Below are 15428 nucleotides of genomic sequence, written 5' to 3'. Positions count from 1 at the left end.
TAATACATTGATCTTGGATTTCCAGCCTCCAGAACTGTGAGATGATGCATTTCTGTTGTTTAAGCCACCCGGTTTGCAGCACTTTGCTATGGCAATCTTAGCTAACTAATACATCACACTTCATAGTTTGGTGCCCTGGGTCATTGTCTATTTGTCTGATCTTTAATCTGGCTCTTAACTTGGGCTTACTATTCACTCTTAAAACTGTGCACTCTTGAGTAAGTTAGTCAACCTCTCTGAACTTCAATGTCCTCATTTGTATAATTAGGATAATAATCATATCTACATTATAGGATTGTTGTAAGAATTAAATAAAATTCACACATGAAAAACTTTTAAAAATATATCTAAATAGTACTTTTAAAAATAAATGCAATTATTATTATACACTAAGCGACAGCCTCAAGAAATTCCCAAAACTAGAACTTGTACAAGCCACTTTCTCTGGGGTGCAAAAATATATGCAAAATAAGTAAATAAAAATAAAATTACCTTAATAACCAATATGAAAAAAACTGGTTACAGACTGTTAGAAAATAAAAGAAAAATCATGACATTAAATCTTATGGGTGTAGTCACAAAATAGTTATTAGATAAAATATATAGCTTTTTTTTTTTTTAGATGGAGTTTTGCTCTTGTTGCCCAGGTTGGAGTGCAATGGTATGACCTCAGCTCACTGCAACCTCCACGTCCCAGCTTCAAGTGATTCTCCTGCCTCAGCCTCCCAAGTATGGCTTTTAAGTGCTATTTTAACCAAAGAATATTAAAATAAGTAAGCAAATAAAGTAGTACAAGAAGCTAGAAAAAGCAGCAAAGTAACACTAAGAAGGCAGGATGAAGAAAGTGATAATGATTGTGGTGGTCAATTTTATGGATTGACTTGACTGGACCACAGAGTGCCCAGATATTTGGTTAGATATTATCTCTGAGTGTGTCTCTGGGGGTATTTCTGGATGAGATTGTCATTGGAAACATTACATTGAGTAAAGCAGTAAAACATTCATCCAATCTGTTGAATGCCTGAATAAAATAAAAATCTGAGTAAGAAAGAATTCTTTTTCCCTGCCTGACTGTCTTGGAACTGGAACACCGGTCTTTGCCTTCAGACTTGGACTTGGGCTAGATCTAGAGCTTATACTATTGACTGTCTTAGTTCTCAGGTCATTGAACCTGGGGCTGAACTATATCACCAGCTCTCCTGACCCTCCAGCATGAACTGCTGATCTTGGAGTTCTTAGCCTCCAAGGAACTGCATGACCAATGCAATTTAGTTATGTATATATATATGTGTATATACACGTGTATATATAGTTATATGTGTGTATATATATATAGTTTCTGTAGAGAACTCAGACTAATACAAAAGCAGAACACTTTTTCTGACAAATGCAGAATATAAATAACACTAATAAAAATGTCATTATAGGAACTACCATTTATGAAGCATTTTCTCCATGCCAAGCCACATACTAAGTGTTTAATCCAGACTGTCATTGAATTCTCATTTCAATCTTATGACATACGTACTGTGATTATTCCCATTTTACCAGTGAGGAAACAGGTTTTGCGAGGTGAGGTAACTTGCTGAAGGTCAAAAACATAAGAGGCAGGATTTTTCCCCAGGAAGTGTGACTACAGACCCCATGTACTTAATAAAAGAACTGGACACTGCGCAGTCTACGGTCTACATCATCCAGGATACCACTGGTCAAATTTCAGAGAACACCTTACTGATTCTCACATACTGTTTCTACCTGCATATCCTGTGGTATTTGAATTAAGTCATTTCTTCTAACCTACCCTCACCACACCCCCAACCCTAGCGAGTGTGCACATGCACACACATACACACACACAACTCACCTGACACTTGCTTGACCCTCTCCACAATCTGACAAGACAGACAAAATAAGGACTAATTTTTTCTTCCTATGTTGGATCTTTAACGGTTGATGAATAAGTATTCTCCTACCATTCAAATATGGGAAGGTTTACCCAGCCCAGCCTGTTATAGAACTGAACTAGGGTCCACTCACCCAGCACAGTAAGACCAGATAACCACACCGAGTTTGCAGTGGGGAAAAGGAAGGCATTTATTTGCCGGGTGCCAAGCAAGGAGCACCAGGTAGCTAATGCTCAAACTCTGACCTCCCTAGTGGTTTGCAGGTAAGGATTTTTAAAGGCAGGGTTTAATTTCAGGAAAGCAGAAACTGCAGGCAAAATTGCAAACCAATACCTGGAGGTTACAGATTAGTTTTGGCCGAAAAGGGTGGGATATCTTAAAGTGGGGCCCATGGGTAGTGGGGGTGCAGGGGTGGCTTACAGGTCATAGGTAAATTCAAAGATTTTCTGATTTGCAATTGATCAAGGAAGAGAAGCTTTGTTTAAAATTTTGGGGTCAGCAGAAAAGAATGTTAGCTCTGGCTCGTGGGCATGACCTCCTTGAGGCCCTTTGGGAAGAAGTTTAGAACGAAAACAGCCATCAGTGTTCAGTCTTTAGTACATCCTTATCTGAGGTCTATGTGCCAGCCAGTGGATTCATGTGGTAGGGGTCCAGGTTCCTGAAAAACAACTCAGAGTAGGTTAAGACGTTACTTTAATTTCCATAGGAAACAAAACATCTCCTGACTCTAACTTCCTCTGCCATTATTTTTAAGTTACTATTATCTCCTTACTTATTAAGGTAGTCATTTACTTTTCATGGCTAGCTAGATGCCTGGAATTTACCTTGAAGGAACTCAAGATTTTCCTTTATTTCCATGCTTCATGGGCACACACATCCCTAAGATGGATCCTTGTGCCATCTCAAGTCCTCTCCATGCCCACCTTCCTACAGCCATGTGTGATCTCATGAAGCTCACCTCTGCATTCTCTGCCACCAATGTCCCTGTGTGTCTCATTCTGCCCTTCTGAAAGCCTTTGTAATTTATAGTTTGTGGCTTCATTTACCCATGAATTATTTAAAACCAAATCAAGAATAGTTTGTTTTTCCTTCACTTAACATCCACAAATAAGAACAAGTTCCAAGGACAGGAAAAAAACATTCTGCATATTTGTAAATTTCTGGTCCCTATCAGTTCACCAGGCAGCAATAGTTGGAAAAAAATAAAATATCCAACCCAAGTGTTCATCAACAGATGAATGGTTAAGAAAAATATCGTACTTATACACAATGGAGTACTAGTTAGCTGTTAAAAAAGAATGAAATTCAGTTATTTGCAGCAACATGTATGGAACTGGAGATCATTTTGTTAAGTGAAATAAGCCAGGAACAGAAAGACGAACATCGCATGGTGTCACAAAAATATAGTTAGAAAGAATGAATAAGGCCTAGTATTTGATAGCGCAACAGGGTGACTATTCAACAGTAATTTAATTGTACACTTTAAATAAGTAAAATAACATAATTGGATTGTGTGTAACATCATGGATAAATGCTTGAGGGGATAGATATCCCATTTTCCATGATGTGATTATTATGTGTTGCATGCCTGTGTCAAAACATCTCATGCAACCCATAAATATATATACCTACTATGTACCTACAAAAATTTTTAAAACATTAAATCTCCATTTTCAGATCATGTTCTCACAGTGACAAATTAAATGCAGTTAGCTAAAATATACCTTTATTTGGCCACTGCAATTTTTTCAGATGTGACAAAAGTAAATCTTACTTTTAAAGGATATTTATATAAATAAGAAATCAGTTGGCAGATACTAAGACAAAGCCCACAAGTAGAAGAAAGGTAAATTGCAATTAGTTGTTTTATAAGCATTGTGCTCAGAAAGCCTAGTATTTATCCCAGCTTTGTGCATACTGTATAATGATATAGTATATCTGAAACCTCACATATTTAGAGACCCTAATTATAGCAATGCGATGCTTCACTCTCTTATTTTCTAGGCTTAGTTAAAAATTGAAGCTAAGTGGAGTCAGAGTGTACCAGTTTATTCTACAAGTTTAGCCCAGTTACAAATCACGTTACAAAAATAATCATGCTTTAAGAAATAAACGACATTGCTGTATTTCTCATCCCTTTAGAATGTGATGCCCACTGCGGTAGAAAGCAGAAAATAAGAATGTTTCACTGGGTTTTCATTACCATTCAAGGAAGCAGGTTGGGTCATGTCTTTTGGTTTCTTTTCATGTTATTCTGTTATAATTAAGGACAGATGGGCCTCAGTTTGGCTGTTTTTGTACATTTTATATACTTTGTGAAAATATTTTTGGTTCAGAAGAACTAAGAATGTACTTTGTCCTAAACATTCTTTCTTTTCATTTTCAAGTGATCATGTAAACATTTACAATGTTTTCTGATTTATTTACACTTACCTCATCAAAACTTTTCACAGCATGATTTTGGATAGGCTAAAATAAAACCAAGCTCTCTTATTTATACGAGACCTGAATTCTAGAATCTCACTGTAGAGCCCACCAAACACTTTTCTCTTAGAACCCATACAGTCATGTTTTACCAAATATAATTGAGTTTAAAAATCCACTGGGTTTTCACTCCATCTGAAATTCACTGGGCCATTCAAGTCCTGGGTATCTACTGGGACTAAACCCTTCCATCCTGCATGGTTTTTCATCCCATGATAATTCTATGGTGAAAGTGATACTGGTGGGCTGGGGGAGTCCAAATGCTGGTGAGACCTTGACTCCAACCAGTTTCCAGGCTCTTAACACCATTGTAAGAAAGAATTCAAGGATGAATCTGAAAATAGTGAAAGTACAGAGATTTATTGTAATGGGAAAAGTACACACTCAAGCAAGGAGAGTGTAGATGTACTCAAGACAGAGTCACCCAATGGGGTTTAGGGTATCTTTCTTTATGAATTTCTTTAACCAAGGGATGGGATATTCATGAAAATTCCTGGAAAAAGTGGAGATTTCTTGGAATTGTGGAGTCGCCCATTTTTACACCAAATATGGGTGTTCCTGGAACTGTCATGGCACTGGTGGGTGGGTAATTATGTAAATGAGCATATAATGAGGTTCTAGGTGAAACCTAGGTCAAATCCAGCCCATGTTGGTTCCAGTCAGTCTTAGCCAGCTTGGCCCACACCCTGTTTTTCAGGGTCTTATCAGCCCATAGCGTCTAGTCATGTGAAACTGCTGTGACCACCCTGTATTATTCCTGTCTGAACAGCCCAGTCTGCTGAAAACCCATATCTTCCCTTCAAATCTGTCTTTCTCTTCAAGCTTATTTTCTCAGAAAATGGTTCACCCAGAACCTGAGAGTCATCCTAGATCCTTGCTTCTCACTCACTCCCCTCTCCTCACCACACTCCACTGAATTTAGTTCATTCCACCTCCAAGTGACAGGGACAGGAGGCAGGGAAATTATGGGCAGAAGAGGGTGGGTCCCTGGCAAGGGCCCCACCCTCAAGCCTGAAACTGTGGCCCAAAGTGAGGACTTACATCCCTGTTTTCCTGCTTAAATATTGCCTTTTCCAAAACCACCCATGCCCACCCTGCCCCACATCCTGTGTCCATAAAAACCTCAGGCTCAGCTGGCAGAAAGGGGAGAAGAAACTGGACGTTGGAGACTACAGTTGGTCAGAGAGAAGCAGCTTGACTTCAGAGGGACAGCTTGATGGTGTAACTTCCGAGAAGAATCTGGCCAGAGATGGCTGGACAAGATGACCTTCCTGCTCTATCCCCTTTTCAGTTCCCCTTCCGGCTGACAGCCACTTTCATGGGCAATAAAATCCCCCACATTTACCACCTTCAATTTATTCCTGCAAATGGCAGAGCTAAAAGAGTACTGTGACACTTCCTCTGGGTCTTTGGAGATCACAGGCACCCCCTAGCCCCAGATGCTGCCACAGGGCCAGTACAAAGTTCACTCCTGCTGGTGCCCAAAAGCACTCATTCCAGCTCCTGCATGCTCCTTATCCCAGTGCAGGAGGTCCCAGTGAGTGGAGTTCACCCTTGTCAGTGCCAAAGCAGCCAGCCTATGCAATTGTGCATTTTGTCCATATTTGTGCAATAACTTCCTGGAATGAGTTGATCCACCCCATCTTGTCCTTCCTCAGTCCATTGTTCACTTATAGCCAGAGGGATCTTCTAAAGTGAAAATCTGAATCCCCTTCTCAAAGCCTTTCAATCATCTCCCATCACTGTTGGAATAAAACTCAGGGTTCTTGGTAGGTTTTAGCAGGCACTTCTTTACTTGTGTCTGTCTTCCTCTTCAGCCTCCTTCCTTAATCCCTCCTTGCCTCTCACTACACAAGACTAGGAACTTCATTCAGTGGGACGTTTCCTTCCTCCAGGCCTTTGCTTTAACTGTACTTAGAACACCTCATACTCTCCACTCCCAGCAGCTCTATCTCTGGGAAAGTCCTACACATCTTTTTGAACTTGGCTTTAAAGTCATTTTCTTTCTGAGCCTTCTTATGCTAGATTAATTATTGCTGCAATGTACTCACTAGCAAAGCACCCCTGTACACTTTGCCTGGACACTTAGTTTGCTTGTTCAGTTGTTTGTCTCCTTGGCTAGACCTTCAGTTCTGTGAGGACAGTGACCGCATCTTTTCCCCCTGGTTTTGTATTCAGCCAGCCCAGCACCAGGCACCTAGGAGGCAACCAATAATTATTTGTTGAGTGAATATTAAGTGACTGAATTCTATCCATGATTTAAAATATATTAGCATTCTTTCTTCTTTCATAATGAAACAGATTTAACATTTGGTCAAAAGAATTCTATCTGTTTAGCATAATAATAACAATTTGTTGAATGTTTTATTGTATACCAGGCACTGTTCTAAATATAGTCAGTTCTTTTATAATGAGATATTTGCATTGCAAAAAAAATCACCATGTTATGCAAAATCGTGTGATTAAAAAAAACCTATGGAAAAAATGGAGTTGAGATACAACACTCAAAAACTGCCATCAGTGACACATTAAAAAAGTTAGAAAACCAATAAAAATGTGGCAAGCTTTTACATATATTGGATGATTAAGAAACACATAAATTACTGGAATAAATGTGGAATTTTAAGAAGGTCTGAAGTTTTCTTGTGGAATTGGGCTTCGGAAGGGCTACTGGCCTGTGTTATTTTGAAGTGACGGAAGGAGGAGTATCTGAAATGGAAAGAAAAATGGAAACACTAGATGTGGCTCATGATACATGCAGTGAACTAAGGGAGAGGGTAGCTGCTTGAGGTGTGTGTGTGTGTGGGTGCTGTATGTGTGTACAGGTGTGTGCATGCAAACATTTGGTATATTTCTACATTAGCCCCACTCAGCCAAATGCAGGTTTCTGTGCTCATCTAGCATTTCTCATGAATAAAATTATGCACACAACAATGCAAAATTCAAGTGAATGCTCGAATTCTTCCCTAATATATGAATTATATGGGGCCAAATTCCCATTTTCAAAACAAGTGTTATAGCAGAACTGACAGTCAGTTAAATTTTTAAACTTATAATCCTGATTCAAAGCCAAAAATGTTGGTACTGTATTTATCTCCATTTTATAGATGAGGAGATTAAGGTATATAGAAAGTTGAACTAACTTGCTCAATATATACTTTTAATAATTAACAGAGACCAGATAACAGCACAGGCAATCTCTTCCACATCTCTGGCTTGTAACCACTATGCTAGATCACTGTATCTTCTAATAGTCTTTATTAGAACTTATATTTCATTGGTATTGGACAATACTTTCCACGGCCTGCCTTCTTGACAAATAACATCCAAATAAAGAATGAAGAATCTAATAATTCATTTGCTTCTCTTTATATCTGAAGCTCTGGGGTTATTTGGTCTCACCCACTGATGTCATAGGATGTAAAGAAAAAGAATAAGTTTTGAGTCAGGCAGGTGACAAATCCTGGTTCTTCTGACTTACGGTCTTTGAAGCCAGGACAAGTCAACTTCAATGAGTCTATCTTCCTATCTGTAAAATGGGGGTGTTAATTCATATCTCAAAATATTTGGGTATAATAGAAGAGATACTGGGAAAAAGGGCTAGTAAAGTTTCCCCAGCCCTCTTCAATGCCTTGTTAATTGCTGAAATTCCACATGTAATGATTAGGATTTTTCAAATTAACTATTGCTTTCTTCATAAAGTAAGCAAAATCTACCAGGTTTCTAGAAATTTCCTTTAAATAAATTTTTCAGGAACGCACTCACTGACTGGCTTGGAGGGAGGAATGCAATATAAGAGGAGAATCAATGCACGGAGGTGACCAAGATTTCTTCCTTCACAACTTTGCCTAGAGCTGGCTGTATCTGCAGTTTCAGTATGGTGCCAGATCATCCTCTCCCTGGCCCAAGCTTTGATGCAATGATAGCTTCCAGTTCACATGAAAGCTAAAGTAACACAGGGGGTGCATATATAATGCCAATGAAATTATTTTCCAAACATAGAGTATTCTTAACTTCTTCAACATGGTTATACACTAGTTACCTTATTTTACTCTGAAAAATATGGTGATTGGATTGTATGATTCCAATTTAACAGATGGAGAATCTGAAGCAGAGAGCTTAGGTTTATGGATTTTTAGATAGCTTAGAACTCATTAGTAGCAATGGGCAGGTCCAGAAACTAGATCTCCTGTCTCCAATTCCAATGGCAATATCAATTATTCTACAGTTTCTTCCTAAAAGCATAATTTACTATTAAATCTCTCATTGGTTCACAATCCTTTGTAATTATCTAAAATGTACAAACACTGTAGTAACAGTAGGAATGCAAAGATAACTACTGGTCCCAAATCCTATGAACCTACCACATAACATGAGGTCTGAAGGTATTTTTATCATCTCCTGAAACCAGATTTCATATTATGAATTGACTGAAGTACTGTGCCCCAAATTTATTTTTGTAAATTCCAAAATATTCTTGTCTCAAAACAAGAAAGTCAGAGTTAGAAAACCCATTAAGTAGGTGAAGGGGTATCAGGTGTGTGGAAGGAGTTTAAGAATTATGACAGTAATACCTTTGCACAGTAAGTATAAAATAGGAAAAGTGATTGAAACAGAATTATTTTCTATGATAGTTTAAAAGATTAATGGTGAGCTTGACCCCAAATTAGCAGAGTAACTGTCAAAGAATGTGCCATACATTATTGAAATTTTCTATTCAGCAAATAAAGGTTGGCAGAGGACAATATTTTCTAATATGTATTTTATCAAATGCTGATTTCTTAAGATATTGTGTGAAACGCTTGGAATAAAAATAGATGGATTTCTTTACTGTTGGATTTTCTAATGTCTTTATTATGAAGATATACATGGTGGATCTCTAAGAAGGAGATGACAATAAACTGTTTCCAGAATCTGTCTCTCTCTTTTTCTCTAGATTTGTGTTTAAAGAATATACTTTTAGAAGTCTCAGCATAGAGGATTGAGGAAAATGAGAACCAATTAATTCCATCCTTCTTAAAATTGCTTCTATGTGTCCAAATGTTTGATAATACTCTGCCTGAGTTTATTTCACTTGCCATGGAGTTGTGGACTTGAGCTTTTCATCTACATTTCAAGGTAACAAATATATATATATATACTCCTACACAAATGAATAAGCTATTTATCCATGTGCAAAGAAGCAGCCTGTCTGCTATTGATGAAAATAACCCAAGCACTGTAATTGTGCACTCCTGGTCTTTAGACTCGTTCGTATCTGGGATTATTGTGGCTGTCTGATGGGTGATTTTCTAGGGGCTCTTCATTATTATTTCACTGTGAAGTATGATACTTACCATCTCCAGTATGTGGTCTCCATGCTTCCTCTCAGCTTTTGAACAGGTGCGATGCAATTTAAAAATCATCCTGAATAGTGAAATGGACAAAATGAGTTTTCTGTGAGCATGAAAGGCAAATTGGGTAAATGGACTAGCCTAGTCTGGAACTAGAACTTCAGTGAATTTTCCAGCTTCAAATAGAACTAATGCTATTTCATAGCAAGTTATTCTTCTCCGTTCCGTTTTGGTAGTATGAATCCTGAATTTAAAATTAGCATGAAAAAGCACTTTCTTGTGGATAGATTCCTGCTTCAGGCTGCATTAATGCTGCAGAAGCTTTGGTTCAGTGAGTGCCAACTGAATAAAAGTACCACCCTCAGGGTCAAAGAATGTTCCTTTTTTCCTTGCAATCATCTGACTGCTGGGTGCTCCTAAAAGTATCATGGAAAAGAAATCTTTTCTCTTCTTTCCAAGGAAAAGGAAATTCTAGAATAAAGAGTAGCCATTTAAAAATGACCTGTGAATCTTTTCATTAAACTTGGAGGGCAGACCTCTCCAAGGCAAGGAAGTAATAATCCCTTCCAGTCAGACCAAGAGATAGAAACGTGAGCATTTTCTTATTCTCAGGTGCTGTCCAGAATGCCTCACTGCCTCTCAAGAAGCTATAAAAGAACTAAATAAATATACAAATAGAAATTAATGAAACAGAAAATAGAAAGCCAGTAGACCTGATAAATAAATCCAATGGCTCATTCTTTGAAGAGACTAATAAAACACAAATAGCGAGGCTAATCATAGTCTCTGGTCAAATGTCACATCCTCAGACAAAACTTTTTGAATTTTCTGAATTTTTTCTGCCTATCTTCATCACTCACTTATTCCTTTCCCTTGCTTTATTTTCTTCAGAGTTAAAATTCCATTGTATAGCTATTTGTGACTTTTTCATCAAGCCCCCTATTTTTGCACTGTCATCTCCAAAATGAAAGAGACTTTTTCTGTCTTGTTCACAAAGATATCCTCTGCACCTATTAATTACTGTGTATAGAATATAATAGGAACTCTATAATTACAGTTGATTAGATAAATACTATAGAAGAAAAAAACATGTGTTTAATAATAAACATGAGAAAGGAGATAGATGATAGACAGAAATCTATGCAGTTCTTCCAAGATCACACATATGGAGACAGATATATAGAGGTATATATTAAAGGAGATATATATATGTATATACATACGTACATCAGATGTATATATACACAAACATATATCAGATATATATATATAGTCTTTCTATATATGATCTTGGAAAAATTGGATAATATTATTTGATATATATACACATATAAAAATCTACATCTATCTCTCAGTCTCTCTGTATATGATCTTGGATAAACTGAATAAATATATGAAAAATAATAAAGGCATAGGTTAGTTACACTTTATATTAGTAAGTTCCATATAAATTAAATCTGATCATGTTAAACAAAATATTCAGATAAAATATATATGATATATGACTATATAATCTTCTTAGGTGTTGAGCTGGGAAGGTCTTTATAAAAATGATCCCAGAGCAAGCATAAAGGAAAAGATTGGTAGTTATGAATGTCTTGAAACAAAAAGAAAAGCAAAATTTTAGAAACAAATAAATGGAGAAAGTATTTGCAGTGTACTACACATATACCATAATCAACAAAGGATTAACATTTTAATATAAAAAAGCTTTTAAAATTCATGAAAAAGATGAGTACCTCTTTCAAAAGAAAATATATAAGCAGGTGCTATGGTTTGAATGTGTCCTCTCCAAAATTCAGATGTTGCCAATGTGCTAATATTAAGAAGTGGGGCCTCTCCAAGGTGATTATGTCCTGAAATCTTTCCACATTAATAGGATGAAGGCCTTTATAAAAGAGGCTTCACACAGTGTTCAGCTAGCTTGCTGTCTTGCCCTTCTGCAGGGTGCCATGTGAGAATGCTGCAAGAAGGCCCTTACCAGGTGCCAGCAACTTGATCTTGGACTTTCCAACCTCCAGAACTGTGAGAAATACATTTCTGTTATTTAAACATTACCCAGTCTCCCGTATTTTGTTATAGCAGCATAAATGGACTAAGACAGTGGGCAATTTGCCCAAGAAGAAATGCAGATGGCCAGTAAACACACTAAAGTTAGCAAAGAAAAGCAAGCTCAATGCAATTCCATGTTCACCTATGATAATAGCCAAAAAGGTAGCCAGAAAGGGAAATACTCTGTTTTGGTGAAGACATGGAGAAAGAGCTATTAAATAGTTTTGATGGCTGGGAAATTGATTGAGTCTTTATGGAAAAGAGTCTCCCAGTTTTGTATCACAAATCTTAAAATTGGCATCACCTGTGCAATAGCAGTTTTACTTCTAGACATTTACCATGAGAAAATACTAAGGAAATGTGCTAAGATTTAGTTACAAAGACAAAAGAACAATTTTGCTTATGATGGCCCTAAATTAGAAACAAATTAAATATCTAGCCATTTTGAATTCATTAAATAAATCATGGTATGTCTGTATGATTTAATTTGAATTAGCCATTTATACAGGTGATTTATACAGCCACTAAAACATTGGGAACTACTATAGCAAATAGTAGGCTGATGGAATCAGCCTAGATGTCCATCTATCATGGACTGGATAAAGAAAATGTGGTACATATACATCATGGAATACTACATAGCCATGAAAAAGTAACAAAATCATGCCCTTTGCCGCAACATGGATGCAGCTGGAGGCCATTATCCTAAGAGAATTAGTGTAGGAACAGAAAACCAAATACCATGTACTCTCACTTATAAGTGGAAGTTAAACATTGAGTACACATGGACATAAAGAGGGGAACAATAGACACTGAGGCCTACCTGATGGGAGAGGGTGGGAAGGGGCATGGATTGAAAAACTACCAATTGTATACTATGCTCACTACCTGAGTGATGGGATCATTTGTAAAGCAAACCTCAGCATCATGAAATTTACCAATGTAAAAAACCTGCTCATGTGTCCCCTGAACCTAAAAGAAAAGTTGAAAAAAATTGTGGTCTAGGTATTAGATGATGTTGAGGAGCTACTACAGTAATTCCCCCTTATTTGCTGTCAGAGTTGAATAAGACAATGCAGGTACCAGGCTTCCCACAGTGTCTGGCACAAGCCATGTACCTCCCCAGAATGTAGAATTTTTCAAAGTCATAGCAGGAGGTCAGTGAGGCACTTGGAGAACTAGAAGCCCTCTGCCAGTATGACCACTTTGGCTCTGAAAGATTAGCTCCTTTCTCCCAACAGAGGCCTGAATCTCGATGAGGCAGGGGTAGTGAGGCTTGGGTAGGACCTAACACAAGTGGGGAGAACCCCTAGCTGCAGGAAGAGAGCCAGATGCCAGCACAGGAGGCTGCTTAATGGATAAGAGTGTATTTAATAGAGGAGAAGAAAAATGCTTCCTTCAAAATTTTGCCTGTGGCAACAGAGGAATAAGCTTCCCCTGTTGCATGTAATAACTCGAACGGTGGTAGTGGCAGGGCGGGAGTTGGACTGACTTCAGATCCTGCTCTCTAAGCCACTGGCTCCTCTCTGGAAATCCCTACTCGCTCTTGATTTTCCTTCCTGAAAAATCATTTTCATTTAAGTAGGACTTTACTGCTGAATTGCAAAAGGCAGATTAATTAAAAAATTAACTAATAGGGGCTCTCTATCTTGTAGTTAACTCCTGGCTGACAGCATAGCCCTAATGCACAGGTCCCTCTAGGCTCCTACAGGGAAATTTATCCTGCAGTTGTTTTCCAGCTGAAGTGAACATTCTGAGTCTCTGATTCCTTTCTTTCCAATCAGATCCTCAGGGGGCATGGCTTAATCAATGAAAAGAATTATAAGGTGAAATAGGAGGATCAATGAAAGGTAGAAAAAATATTCTTGGTCTGCTTCAAAGTAGACTTAATAAAACCCAAAATGCTGCACATAAGCAGAAAAAGAAGGACTTCCATTTATTCTTCTTTTATGTAAAACATTTAAACCAATATCTAAAGGATTGGGTACTAGACAGACAGTTGTGGCTTCTAACACAGGCTTTAAGATAAGACATGCTGGGGGGAAAGATTTGGTTCTTTTAGTTCTAGGTGGTGATGCTATATCTTCAACATGAGATCACTATTTCTTTGGTAAATGAATACTGCCAGTTGAACCCAATTGCCAGTCACAGAAGCAATGCTGCACAGCTTCTTGCTTTTACTTTTTCTAAAAAAATAAGAGAGAAGGTTTAATTTTACAAATAATGTGGGAATGTGGAATTCAAGTTTGTTATTCTGTCGCCAGTCCTCCACCCACATCCTCTGACATTTTAGCCACATCTTTAATCTGTAAGGATGAGGAGCAAGGACCTTGTAAATAACCTGTGAAAGGAAATTGGTGCAGAATAACATGACCATCCAGACATACCCCTGTGCCTTGAACAATTGAACAAAGGGTATTGTGTTAGTCTAGTGGTTCCCAATCTTTTTGGCACCAGGGACTGGTTTTAGGGAAGATCATTTTTCTGTGGATGGGGCCGGCGTGGGGGATGATGGTTTTGAGAAGAAACTGTGATCATCAGGCTTTAGTTAGATTCTCATAAGGAGCATTCCTAGATTCCTTGCATGTGCAGTTCACAGTAGGGTTTGTGCCCCTATGAGAACCGAATGCTGTTGCTGATCTGATAGGAGACAGAGCTCTGGCAGTAATGCTGTCTCGCATGCCACTCACCTGCTGTACAGCCTGATTCCTAACAGGCCACAGAATGGTACTAGTCCATGGCCCAGAGGTTGGGGACCAAGGTATCGGTCTGTTTGAGCTGCTGTAGCAAAGTACCATAAACGGAAATTTATTTCCTCATGGTTCTGGAGTCTGGAAGGTGTTGGCAGGGATGATTTCTTCTGAGACCTCTGTCCTTAGAGTATCAAAAGCCACCTTCTCCTTGAAGGACTCAATCCAGCTTAGCCTTTCCTCTGTACATGTGTGTGACCTAATTTCCTCTTCTTATAAAGACATCAGTCATATTGTATTAGGGCCCACCCAAATGACATCATTTTACCTTTATTACTTCTTGAAAGGGCTGAAGTCCAAATATAGTCTCATTCTGAGGTGCTAGGGTTAGGACTTAAATATATGAATTTTGGGAGAATGTAAGTCAGCCCATAATACTCCATTATCTGACTCTCAAAATTCATGACCTTCTCATATGCAAAATGCATTCATCCCATCCCAGTAGACTCAAAAGTCTTACCATAATACAGAATAAATTCTAACTCCAAAATCTCATCTAAACGTGATCTAAATCAGTTATGATAAGGCAAAAATAAATGATTCATCCTGAGGCAAAATTCCTCCCAGTTGTGAATCTATGAAACCAAACAAGTTGTCTGCTTTCAAAATACAATGGTAAGACAGGCATAGGATAGATATTCCCATTCCACAAGGGAGAAATAGGAAAGAGAAATGGGACCACAGGTTCCAAGCAAGTGTGAAACCTACCAGTAATCTCTTAGCAAACTAGGATACATTTTCTTCTTTAACATATTGAAGAGTCTGTTTCAAATTAACAACCGATATTTTATTAATATTGAGCCACAAGAGATTTTCTAATAAAAGTTAAGAATAAGACAAAGCAACCACTGTAATATATAACATTATTCTGAAATATTAATTTCATGCAACTTAACAAAGGTGAC

General features: G+C 37.9%; 1 long non-coding RNA gene across 1 annotated transcript in view; it reads right to left on the bottom strand.

Moving 5' to 3' along the window:
* Positions 1 to 4135: 4135 nt before the first annotated feature.
* Positions 4136 to 15428, bottom strand: part of LOC129524049 (uncharacterized) — a 117190-nt gene continuing 105897 nt past the window's right edge. Inside the window, exons 3-4 of the long non-coding RNA XR_008667695.2 lie at positions 9725 to 9794; positions 4136 to 6585 (exon numbers count right to left, since the gene is read on the bottom strand). This is a non-coding gene — a long non-coding RNA (uncharacterized lncRNA). The remainder of the gene's footprint in view (positions 6586 to 9724; positions 9795 to 15428) is intronic.

The sequence above is a fragment of the Gorilla gorilla genome, chromosome 7 (assembly GCF_029281585.2).
Source record: "Gorilla gorilla gorilla isolate KB3781 chromosome 7, NHGRI_mGorGor1-v2.1_pri, whole genome shotgun sequence".
NCBI classification, from domain to species: Eukaryota; Metazoa; Chordata; class Mammalia; order Primates; family Hominidae; genus Gorilla; species Gorilla gorilla.
Note: the sequence above shows the minus strand (reverse complement) of the source record. Positions and strands in the feature narration are given on the sequence as shown.